Below are 11,229 nucleotides of genomic sequence, written 5' to 3' on the forward strand. Positions count from 1 at the left end.
ACAGTTCTCTGGCTCATGCCGCGAGCATCACAGATGCGACGCGCGAGCCAAGAAACTCCCCGCTAAGAGCGGGAAGCTTTATGAAAGTGGCGCGCGTGCCTATTACAATGTATGCACCCCCACCCGTAAACACTGTCTATACAGTTTCAAACATTTCTCCAGCTCATGCTGCGAGCATTACGGAGATAGCGCGTGTGCCTGTAATCTCACACGCACCCCTGCACTCGGCACTCAACAAAGCTGCTCAGCGCGCGCCCGCGCCTCTGAGAGCTGTAAGTTCAGTAAACCCACCCATAAGCACTGCCCATACAGTTTCAAACAGTTCTCTGGCTCATGCCGCGAGCATCACAGATGCGACCCGCGAGCCAAGAAACTCCCCGCTAAGAGCGGGAAGCTTTATGAAAATGGCGCGCATGCCTATTACAATGTATGCACCCCCACCCGTAAACACTATCGATACAGTTTCAAACATTTCTCCAGCTCATGCTGCGAGCATTACGGAGATAGCACGCGTGCCTCTAATCTCACAGGCACCACTGCACTCGGCACTCAACAAAGTTGCTCAGCGCGCGCCCGCGCTTCTGAGAGCTGTAAGCTCAGTGTTAGCACAAGGCGATTCGCCGGTGGGGCCCATACGTCACTGCGACACGCCCCCAGCCTCAGGTCTAGCGCATGAGTCTATAGACTCAGGTCTAGCGCATCAGAGCGCGCGCTCGCTATTCGGCGCCTTGAAACATCATTCAGAGCGGGCGCGCACGCCCCCGTCAAACGATTTCAAAGGATGCTCGGTCTCATGGCCTCGGCATCAGCTGTACTCCAGCTAGGATTGTTGCACATGCGTCCTCTCCAACGCTGGCTCAAGAGCCGTGTCCCCACTCACGCTTGGCGCTCGGGCCACTTTTTAATCAGAGCGAATCACGGCTGTATAAAAGCCCTGATGCCCTGGAAAGCCGTCGACTGGTATCAAACCGCGTGAGTCTGGGCGTGAACACATGGAGAAAAATGATCACGACAGATGCCTCCAAAATAGGATGGGGGGCCCTTTATGAGGGCAGGCCTGTCTCCGGCTTTTGGTCAAACCCGGAAAAGTGCCTACATATAAACTGTCTGGAAATGAAAGCGGTCGCCTTGGCTCTCAGAGCCCTGCTTCCGTACCTGAAAAACGAACACGTCCTGGTCCGAACGGACAACATGACGGTAGTATCGTATATAAATCGCCAGGGTGGACTCAGGTCGAGCTCCCTGCACTCTATGGCCAGGGAGCTCATCTTATGGTCACAGCACAACCTGCGCTCGCTGAGAGCAGCGCATGTGCCAGGCGTCCTGAACCAAGAAGCGGACATGCTGTCCAGAGACAAAGTTCTCCCAGGGGAATAGTCTCTCCACCCCCTGACGGTTCAGTGGTTATGGCAAACATTTGGCGAGGCAGAGGTCGACCTCTTCGCCTCCAACTGCCCTATTTTCTTCTCAAAAAGCACGGACGCGCTCGCCCAAGTCTGGCCGAACCGCCCCTTGTATGCTTTTCCCCCGATCGCGATGCTACCTCAGATCATCACTCGGATCAGGGAAGTGAAATGTGCAGTGCTCCTGGTAGCCCCACTCTGGAAGAACCAGATGTGGTTTCCAGAACTGATGCAGATGATGCAATCTGCCCTATGGCCGATTCCGTTGAGGCTGGACCTCCTCAGGCAGGCCAACGGGATGATTCTTCATCCCCGCCCTGATCTGTGGGCCCTTCATGCATGGCCCCTCAACGGGTTCCCGAGAACCTCCCCAGTGGAGTGTTGAGAACCATCACTGAGGCGTGGCGCCTCTACAGGCGCTTATATGCCCAAAAGTGGAAAGTGTTCAGTGACTGGTGTGATACCAAGAGCTTGAACCCTAAATCGTGCGAGATACCAAGTGTACTCGCCTTCTTGCAAGAGCTGCTGGAGGCTGGCCGCACACCCTCCACGCTCAAAGTCTATGTGGCTGCCATAGCGGCGTCACACAATCCTGACAAGGGACATTCATTAGGGAAAAACGACCTAATCATTTGTTTCCTAAGAGGCGCTAGGAGGATGAACCCTCCTCGCCCCCCCTCGGTGCCGATCTGGGACCTGGCCACGGTCCTGGACGCACTCAAGATTACCCCGTTCAAACCTCTCCGAACCGTGCACCTTAAACAGCTCTCGCTCAAAACTGCGCTCTTGCTGGCGCTCGCCTCAGTCCAGTCTAGTGGATGCTATAGCGCTGGCTTATGAAGCCAAGGGCCTTCAATGCCCCTTAGGCGTCAGAGCTCACTCTACGAGGAGCATGGCCTCCTCGTGGGCGTGGTCGAGTGGGATACCCATTGAAGATATTTGTGCGGCGGCAGGCTGGGCCTCGCCTTCGACATTTATCAGGTTTTATAACCTACAGGTCCCCTCATTGCATTCCAACATTCTATCAGCCTGACTGTAGTATGAACTGGAGTATGTATTTGCTGAGCGTTATCTCCTCCCTTACAAGGTCCGTCTCTGACTGACTTAGAGGGTTTTTTTATGCATATCAGTAAGTAGAAAAAAATCAGTACATAAGATATGTGCTTGTGTTTTTACAATGAGCGCCCCACCATGGGCCACCTTGGGGCAAAGGCGCTCTGTATTATCCCATTATATAGCTCGCCGCTGGCCGGCTCATTCAAAAATTACTTTGCTTAAGGCTCAGGCATCTGCCTCTGGCTTTATAGAGCGAAGTCAGCAGGCACGGCGTTTTGCATGGTGTTCCCATAGCGTAAGCTACTTACGCAATAGGAGAGACCTCTCGAGAGGGAAGGACTCGGTTACTAACATAACCTTGGTTCCCTGAGAGAAGGGAACGAGTATTGCGTAAGCTGCCGTGCTTGTGCTTGGTCAGTTCGCTTCAGTCTATTGAACCTAAAGAACTCTCATGACGGGGCGCCTAATATATAGCCCTAGCCACGCCCATCTTGGCGGGCTCTGAGCGCGCGAACGCGAAGCAGAGTCGCCCCGCCATTGGTTCGAGCAAGTTGCCGCAGCACAGCCAATGACCGAGCTGTCTCGCTCATTGCTGTCTGCTGTGCAGCTGCAATGCGTTTTACATAAAAACTTCAATATTTCTCGAGAAACGGAGTTTTCCCATAGCGTAAGCTACTTACGCAATACTCGTTCCCTTCTCTCAGGGAACCGAGGTTACGTTAGTAACCTATAGAATCAATTCCATGCCACATATATTTGCAAAAATATAAAGTATTGCAAAATAAAATAAAGTTTTGCAAAACAAAAAAAGTATTGAGCAAACAAAAAAAAAAATTTAAAAAAATAATTAAGTATTACAAACGTAAAATAAAGTATCAAGAGAAAAAAAGAAAGTTTTGCAAACAAAAATAAAGAATTGCAAAATATAAATAAAATATAGCAAAAACCAAGATGTAATTAATTGCAAAAATCAATGACTGTTGTAAAATAATCTAAAGATCTTTTATCCTTTTTTATTTCTGCAACAGATTTTTAGGCAGCAATGATTTTGCCACACATCTTTTTCTTTGCAATGCCTACTAATTATTTTGCAATGCTCCTTTTAATCTGCATTTCCATCACGTGTGAGCTCGTGATACCGTTTTGCCTTTGCGCTTCACTTTTGTCTGCGTTTCACTTTATGGCACTGTTTTGACGTGGGGGTGGAGTCAGGGGATTGGGGCGTGTACAACGGGCTCAGTGATGCCTCTCTGGAAGTTACGTCATTAGCTTGAGACACAGATCAAACATCATGGCTGAGCAAACGCATGCAGGTGGATCTCAGGTATATAAAGTTGATTGTTTAAGGAAACTCATTTTAAAATATTCAATGGGGTATACCCGTCAAGTGAATTTTGAAGAAAATGCCTGTACTTTTTGTCAAATTGACAGAGACGTTCTGATCATCTTTTTTTCCTCGTTTTTCTTCAAATACTTTTTGGGAAAATATGTCTCATTGGTTGAATCAAAGATTCACTCACTGCCCACTTTTGCTAGGAAACATGTTATGTTTGGAGTGCTGTTGGACGAGAAAAGAAATGAATTTCTTATTAATGTAATGTTGATACTGGGCACATTTTTCATTCATAAGTCCAAATGTATGAAGACGAAACCTTATTTTTCTGTATTTAAAAGAGAATTGATTTGTAATTTCTTTCCAGCGTTGGAATGTATGAAAAGTAAAAAGGCCCAGAAATTGGCTGGAATAATAAGAGACCTTGAGCTCTTAAAAGAGGAATAAAGAGACCCCTCTGTATTTGTATTTTATACATTTAATTTATTTATTTTATTTTAACTGATATGTGCCTTGCTTAATACTCATTTACCTGTACTTACCAATGCCATTGTAGATGTACATTCTGTTTTTTGTTCTGTTCTTGGTGTTCAATAAAAAAAAAAAAAAATTGTTTCCTTTTATTCAATTAGCATTAAATGTGCTTTAACAGCGTTTGCTTCAGATAAAGAAGTTAGAGATCAGTTAAAGCGGTGGATTTATTAGCCATACTCGCTAACATAGCCAGCATCTGCAGTTTATTCTCTCTCAATTGATTGGACTATTGATTGATTCTTATGTTTACTTTATAGATTATAATTGTCTATACCATAGTATGTTGTCTTCTAAAAAAAATGTAAACTCCATATTTAAAAATATATAAATAGATGTTACATTATCACTGTTAAAGGAGACAATAAATAGATTACAAATAAAAAGTTAAACGATCGTAACAAATAAGCATCCCAGGAGACGATCTACAAACAATAAAAGAACACTTCTAATGTTAATTGTGCAAAAGCAAAACAAATTTAACAGATTGATTCTTAAGAGTAGGTGCTGATAACCTGGTTATATCCTGCTCTACTCAAGGCAGAGAAACAGCAGGAGAAAGCTGTTGTTGTTGTTGTTGCTGCTGCTGACCCTGAGCTGCCTGAATATGACCGAAGCTTTGAGTCAGAACACTAATAAGATTCGTCACGACATCTGGATATTCTCTCTGCTAAATGTGACATGGCAAATCATTACATGAGATGACCTAGATACACGTACATTTACTGTGAGCATTGTAAGAACTTAAGTAGCTTGTGAACAGGATCGTTGAGCAATGGAGGAGTCAGGAGACAGCGAAGCAGGTTTGAAATCAGCACTTTAATTTCTTTCACGAACATACGACGGTCACCGCCGTAGAAATGTAAACATAAACAATATCACACTCAGTCTGTGGAGCTTTCTGGATCCAATCTCTCCCTCTAGACACTTGGCGTCCCTTTAAATGTCTCTCTCCGTATCACTACAACAAGACACAGGTGTTAGAGATAATTACAAACCAGGTGACAAGCCTTACCGCTCTCTCTCTCCCGCAGACTGACACACGACCACGCCCCCCATGCCACATAGCTGTATAACGCAGGGTTAAGAATATAGGGGATGTGAACATTTTATATTTCAAAACTTTATTTTTAAAGACAGAACACATGCACGTTTGTTACGATCGTTTAACTTTTTATTTGTAATCTATTTATTGTCTCCTTTAACAGTGATAATGTTACATCTAAATATGGAGTTTACATTTTTTAGAAGACAACATACTATGGTATAGACAATTATAATCTATAAAATAAACATAAGAATCAATCAATAGTCCAATCAATTGAGAGAGAATAAACTGCAGATGCTGGCTATGTTAGCGAGTATGGCTAATAAATCCACCGCTTTAACTGATCTCTAACTTCTTTATCTGAAGCAAACGCTGTTAAAACACATTTAATGCTAATTAAATAAAAGGAAACAATCAACTTTATATACCTGAGATCCACCTGCATGCGTTTGCACAGCCATGATGTTTGATCTGCGTCTCAAGCTAATGACGTAACTTCCAGAGAGGCATCACTGAGCCCGTTGTACACGCCCCAATCCCCTGACTCCACCCCCACGTCAAAACAGTGCCATAAAGTGAAACGCAGAGAAAAGTGAAGCGCAAAGGCAAAACGGTATCACGAGCTCACACGTGATGGAAATGCAGATTAAAAGGAGCATTGCAAAATAATTAGTAGGCATTGCAAAGAAAAAGATGTGTGGCAAAATCATTGCTGCCTAAAAATCTGTTGCAGAGATAAAAAAGGAAAAAAGATCTTTAGATTATTTTACAACAGTCATTGATTTTTGCAATTAATTACATCTTGGTTTTTGCTATATTTTATTTATATTTTGCAATTCTTTATTTTTGTTTGCAAAACTTTCTTTTTTTCTCTCGATACTTTATTTTACGTTTGTGATACTTAATTTTTGTTTTAAATTTTTTAGGTTTTTTTTGTTTGCTCAATGCTTTTTTTGTTTTGCAAAACTTTATTTTATTTTGCAATACTTTATATTTTTGCAAATATATGTGGCATGGAATTGATCCCATAAGTAACCGAGTCGATTTCTTCCACGTTTACATCCTCAATGTTATCGCATTTTGCTGTATGTTCATTTTAATAACTGCTCTAACACGAGCACAGTAAACCGGGATTTCACGAGTCGAGATGGCAGTCATAAAGTTACTGGATCACCGAATTCGAATACAGGCTCTGGATTTCCTCGAAATATACATCTTCCACGCATTGAAGGAATACTCGTGAAGAGAAATGCATATGATTTTCAGGCTCAGTAAGTGTTGTTATATTCTTCTGTTTTCAAAACGTCTGTAGGATAATAAGGTCTTTTTTTATTTTTAGGTGCGTCATGTTCAGAATATGTCACTGGTGCCAGGCAAAGTACTTGAGATGAAGACACTCAGTCTTAAGCTCCTGCTGTTTGGTAAAGACAAGTTGCTTTAATGTATAGTTCAACCAAAAATGAAAATGAATCTACTATTTTTATTTACAAACCTTTGTGTTGTTCATAACCAATATGGTTTTCTTTCTTTTATCGAACACGAAAGCATTTTAGCAGAATGTCCCAAGACTTGTTTACCATACAGTGATGGTAGACACTGACTTGGGGCTGTCAACCTCCAAAAAAGCACCACAAAATTAGTTCAAGCTTTCTGAAGCCATGCAATAGCTTTCAATGCAAAAGATTCAAATTTAAAGGTGAAGTATGTCATGTCTGCGTTACTAGTGGCACCAAACGAATTACAAAAATAAAGTATGTTTTCAAACAACCGTTGCCGTAGGATGATTCTTCTGGTACTGTAACTAGTAAGCTTAACAATACATATTCTGAGTATCTTATGAGTTTATCTGAAGATTGACAGTAATGAGCTAACTTGTGTGGCAATACCTTGAGTGTAGCTTGCCTGTCGAGAAGAAACTCAGCAAGTTTGGCATCTCCATCAAAAAAATTCCCTCAAAATTCTCCACATGGTAAATGCGACGCCAATGTTCACTGTGTCTGTGTTTTTAAGCAAGTCGTCAAATTTTGGCGAAGCTAAATTTCTTTTACTCTGTACATGTCAGCCATGGATGTTCATATTCTCCCTGCTGAACAGCTTACTACAAGTTGCCACAGCCCAAACTCTTGCTGTAGGTTTAGCTAGGAAGGGATGGGTGGAGCTGAGTGGGCTGTTCAAAATTTAGACATCAATGTTTTGATAGTGCCTGGGAGGCTCCGTGTTAATACTTTTGGGTAAGGTTAACCCACGAATAGCTTGCTGTATAGCTGTCAACTGAAAAAAACGGGAATAGAAGAACATATTTAGACATATAAAAAGTTACATACTTCACCTTTAAGTTGCTATTCACTGAAAATCTTTCTGTCTACCTTAGCTCTCAAAGCTTGTGAATGTTCAAACATGGAGCCTTGTGTCACACCAGACCAGAATTTTCATTTTTGGGTGAAATTTTCCATTAAGTTAGATTAAATGATCAATCCCCTCTTTTATTTTGCTATCAAATAGTTTATATGTAAAACACAATTGTGAATTTTTGGGCCAGTTGCCATGTAAAATCCCAGGCAGCTTTCTCTTCCCAGTCCAACCCTGTCAGCAGCTCAGTCCAGAAGAAATCTCCAATTTCCTTGACCTCAACCAGGATGGCCAACTGCAACCTCATGATGTATTTGTCAACAATTATCTGTTAGCCTTGGTTTTGCATAAAAACCGTATGTACCACATGGATATTCTGTGAAAACTTGTGTTTTTGTGAATATACAGGTGCCAGTGTTAATATGTTTTTTTTTTTTTTTTCCATTTACAATCTGTAACTTGGTTGCCATATTTTCTGTTGTAGATATTGACACACTCTCGAGTAAGAGATGGAATCTGGTTAACTTCCGAGAACCTTAAAGAAATCTATGGTGGCCTAAAGTTGATCAAGATGGAAATAGTAAAGACCCTAGTTGGAGATTCCACAAAGATTACAGCACTACTGCAGATCTACTATAAATGGACCAACAAAACTTAAAGGTATATTTCACCCAAAAAGGATCATTCTCTCATCATTACCTTCATGCCATCTCAAACTCGTTTGACTTACTTTCTACTGCAAACAAAGATTTCTTTTGAGGGATGTATGAGGTGTGTTTTCCATACGATGTAAGTGAATGGGTTCAAAAGTTTTAACCTCCAAAAAGGGCACAAAAGCAGCATACAATTAATCTATATGATTTGAGTGGTCTTCTGAAGGCGGGATGATAATTTTGGGTGAGAAAGAAGCAAAAATTCAGTCCTTATTTACTTACTGCCCAGCTCTCCTATGCATGTTCATGATAGTCCTCGTTTTTTACGCATACACGCTTGTACATTCATGCGAGGACTTCCGGTTGTATCACGCCCCCATCAGTTTTCACATGAACATGCAAACGCGCAAGGATTTATTAACAAGCAATCTCATGAAACTGCATAGCTTTTTGGTGAATAAGGACTGAATTTTTGCTCTGTTTCTCACCCAAAGTATTGATTCTTATATTGCTTCAGAAGACATGGATTAAACCACTTGAGTTTGTGGATTACTTTTATGCTGCATTTATGTACTTTTCAAAGCTTGAGCATTTTGGACCCCATTGACTTGCATTGTCAATTTTATGAAAAAAACATCATACATCCTTCAAAAAAATCTTTGTTTGTGTTCCACAGAAGAAAGTAAGTCATACGAGTTTGAGATGGCATAACAGTGAGTAAATGATGAGAGAATTATCATTTTTGTATAAACTATTCCATTAACATACATAGATCATGGCCTGAGAAATACTTGTTAAATTTGAGATTATGTATTAATGTTTTTAATACGTGTCTGTATTTATCTTTTGACGTAGGCCTCTTGAGTTTAGAGGAGTTTGGGCATCTGAGAAGTTATCTTTCTGCTACAGCCTAGAGTGGAGAGAAGCCGGTTGGTGAGGAACAGCAAACATACCTGGCTGTACCAAGGCCAGGGAACACATCAGGTTTTACATGATCTCCGCAAAAGGTGTCCACACCTCATTCTTTAACCCTATCTTTATCTGCTCTCTCATCATGGTCTTCATACAGCATTTCACAAGCTTCTCTTTCCCCATGTGTCTCTCTCTCTCCTCTTTTCAGTTTTGTGCTATTTTAGCACTGACAGCCAAGAATTAAATGCAAATGTATGTGTGTTTTTCATTGAATCCCAGGAGATCGGCAGTTACAGAAACACTCAAACCAGCCCGTGTTGCAACAACAATCATGCCACGGTCGAAGTTACTGAGATAACTAATTTTTCCCATTCTGATGGTTGATGTGAACATTAACTGAAGCTCCTCACTCGTATCTGCATGATTTTATGCTTTGCACTGCTGCCACACAGTTGGCCGGTTAGATAATCGCATGCATAAGTAGTGAGTACAGGTGTTCTTAATAAAGTGTTAACTGAGTGTATATGTCCTGTTTTATAATGATCCTTTTTTAAACAATAAAAACTTGATGTGCTGCCCTCTGTAGGTTTGGGTGGGTGAACAGGATGAATACTCTCTTCATGGAGGCTGTTTGGCCACAGGAGGTGCCAAGTTGGTCGCTAATTATTGAATCAATGTAGACCCAGACTACCAGCGACAGGCATGCTACCAACAGTTTGTTTCACAACAAGACACACAGGAGCAAGAAGAACTGATTTCAGTACTGAACTCATATCAGCACACAGTAACACACCAAGACCTGTAAATACTGGCACACACACAAACACACATGCCAAGTTCTGTAGCACACACACTTCTACTTGGAGCAATCCACAATACGCACAAATACTCACTTGTGTTTTATGATCTATAGATATTTACTCACTATCTATTACACATAAACATCCACACACACATGCATGCCAAGACCTTGATTACAATTAATAAAAACACAGTCCATTACCAGCAGAAAATCACATGCACACACACACTGTCCTCATTCACAGACACATACCAATACATACACAAAATATACTTATCCTTTGTCTGTGTGTCATTTACACAAAAACACACATTATAAAATCACATCTTTTGATATTCAGAGTAGAAGTTCCAGTAAATAAGCTGGAAATTCTGCTAGGTTGGATTCAGGGATAAGCAGGAATTTTATGCAGTTGTCAAAGGCAATGCTACGGTTCCTATTGTAGATATCTGATGCATTATTATTTTTTGATAGGAATGCAGCCATATTTGATAAATCTACTGTACCTTCTAAAGGCCACATGCACACTGCAGCTAAATACAGTTTTAGGGTAGTGACAACCACATTGTCCTGGATTTTACTACCTGGATCATTGTAGTATGTACAGAACCGAAACGAACAACTAGTTGTTAATGCAGTGACATAATAAAAGCATGTATTCACACTGAGTTTGATTTGCATCTACAAAGGAACTGGAAGCCATTCATTTACGTTGTCCGTTGCCAAAACAACAGAGCTAACAGTTGACTTCACGTGATCCGACTACTGATATGGTTGGATTGGGCAGGTGAGTAGGAACAAGTACTAACAACCACAGTACAGCAACTTGGTGACCTTCAGCAATCTATTACTTGCTGTCAGTGTGAACACCCAATTGCTGGACAATAATGCATCTCTACTCACTAACATTAGTATGGTCAAAAATAGCTAACACCAAACAGACTAAACTTTCAACACCTATATTTCTTGTTTTTAATTGGTTATCATCACTCTCAACTGTTGCAAGAGCAACCATTTGAGGTAGCAGGAGTGACTTTATTTGGTACACACATGAAAAAGACAAATAAATGTGGTTTCTACCAGTTATGTCACTCCCCAAGATTTGTAGAGAGTATGTGGCCAAAGAATGATTTAAAATCACC

This window comes from Xyrauchen texanus, chromosome 7, assembly GCF_025860055.1.
Source record: "Xyrauchen texanus isolate HMW12.3.18 chromosome 7, RBS_HiC_50CHRs, whole genome shotgun sequence".
In the NCBI taxonomy this organism is placed as follows: Eukaryota; Metazoa; Chordata; class Actinopteri; order Cypriniformes; family Catostomidae; genus Xyrauchen; species Xyrauchen texanus.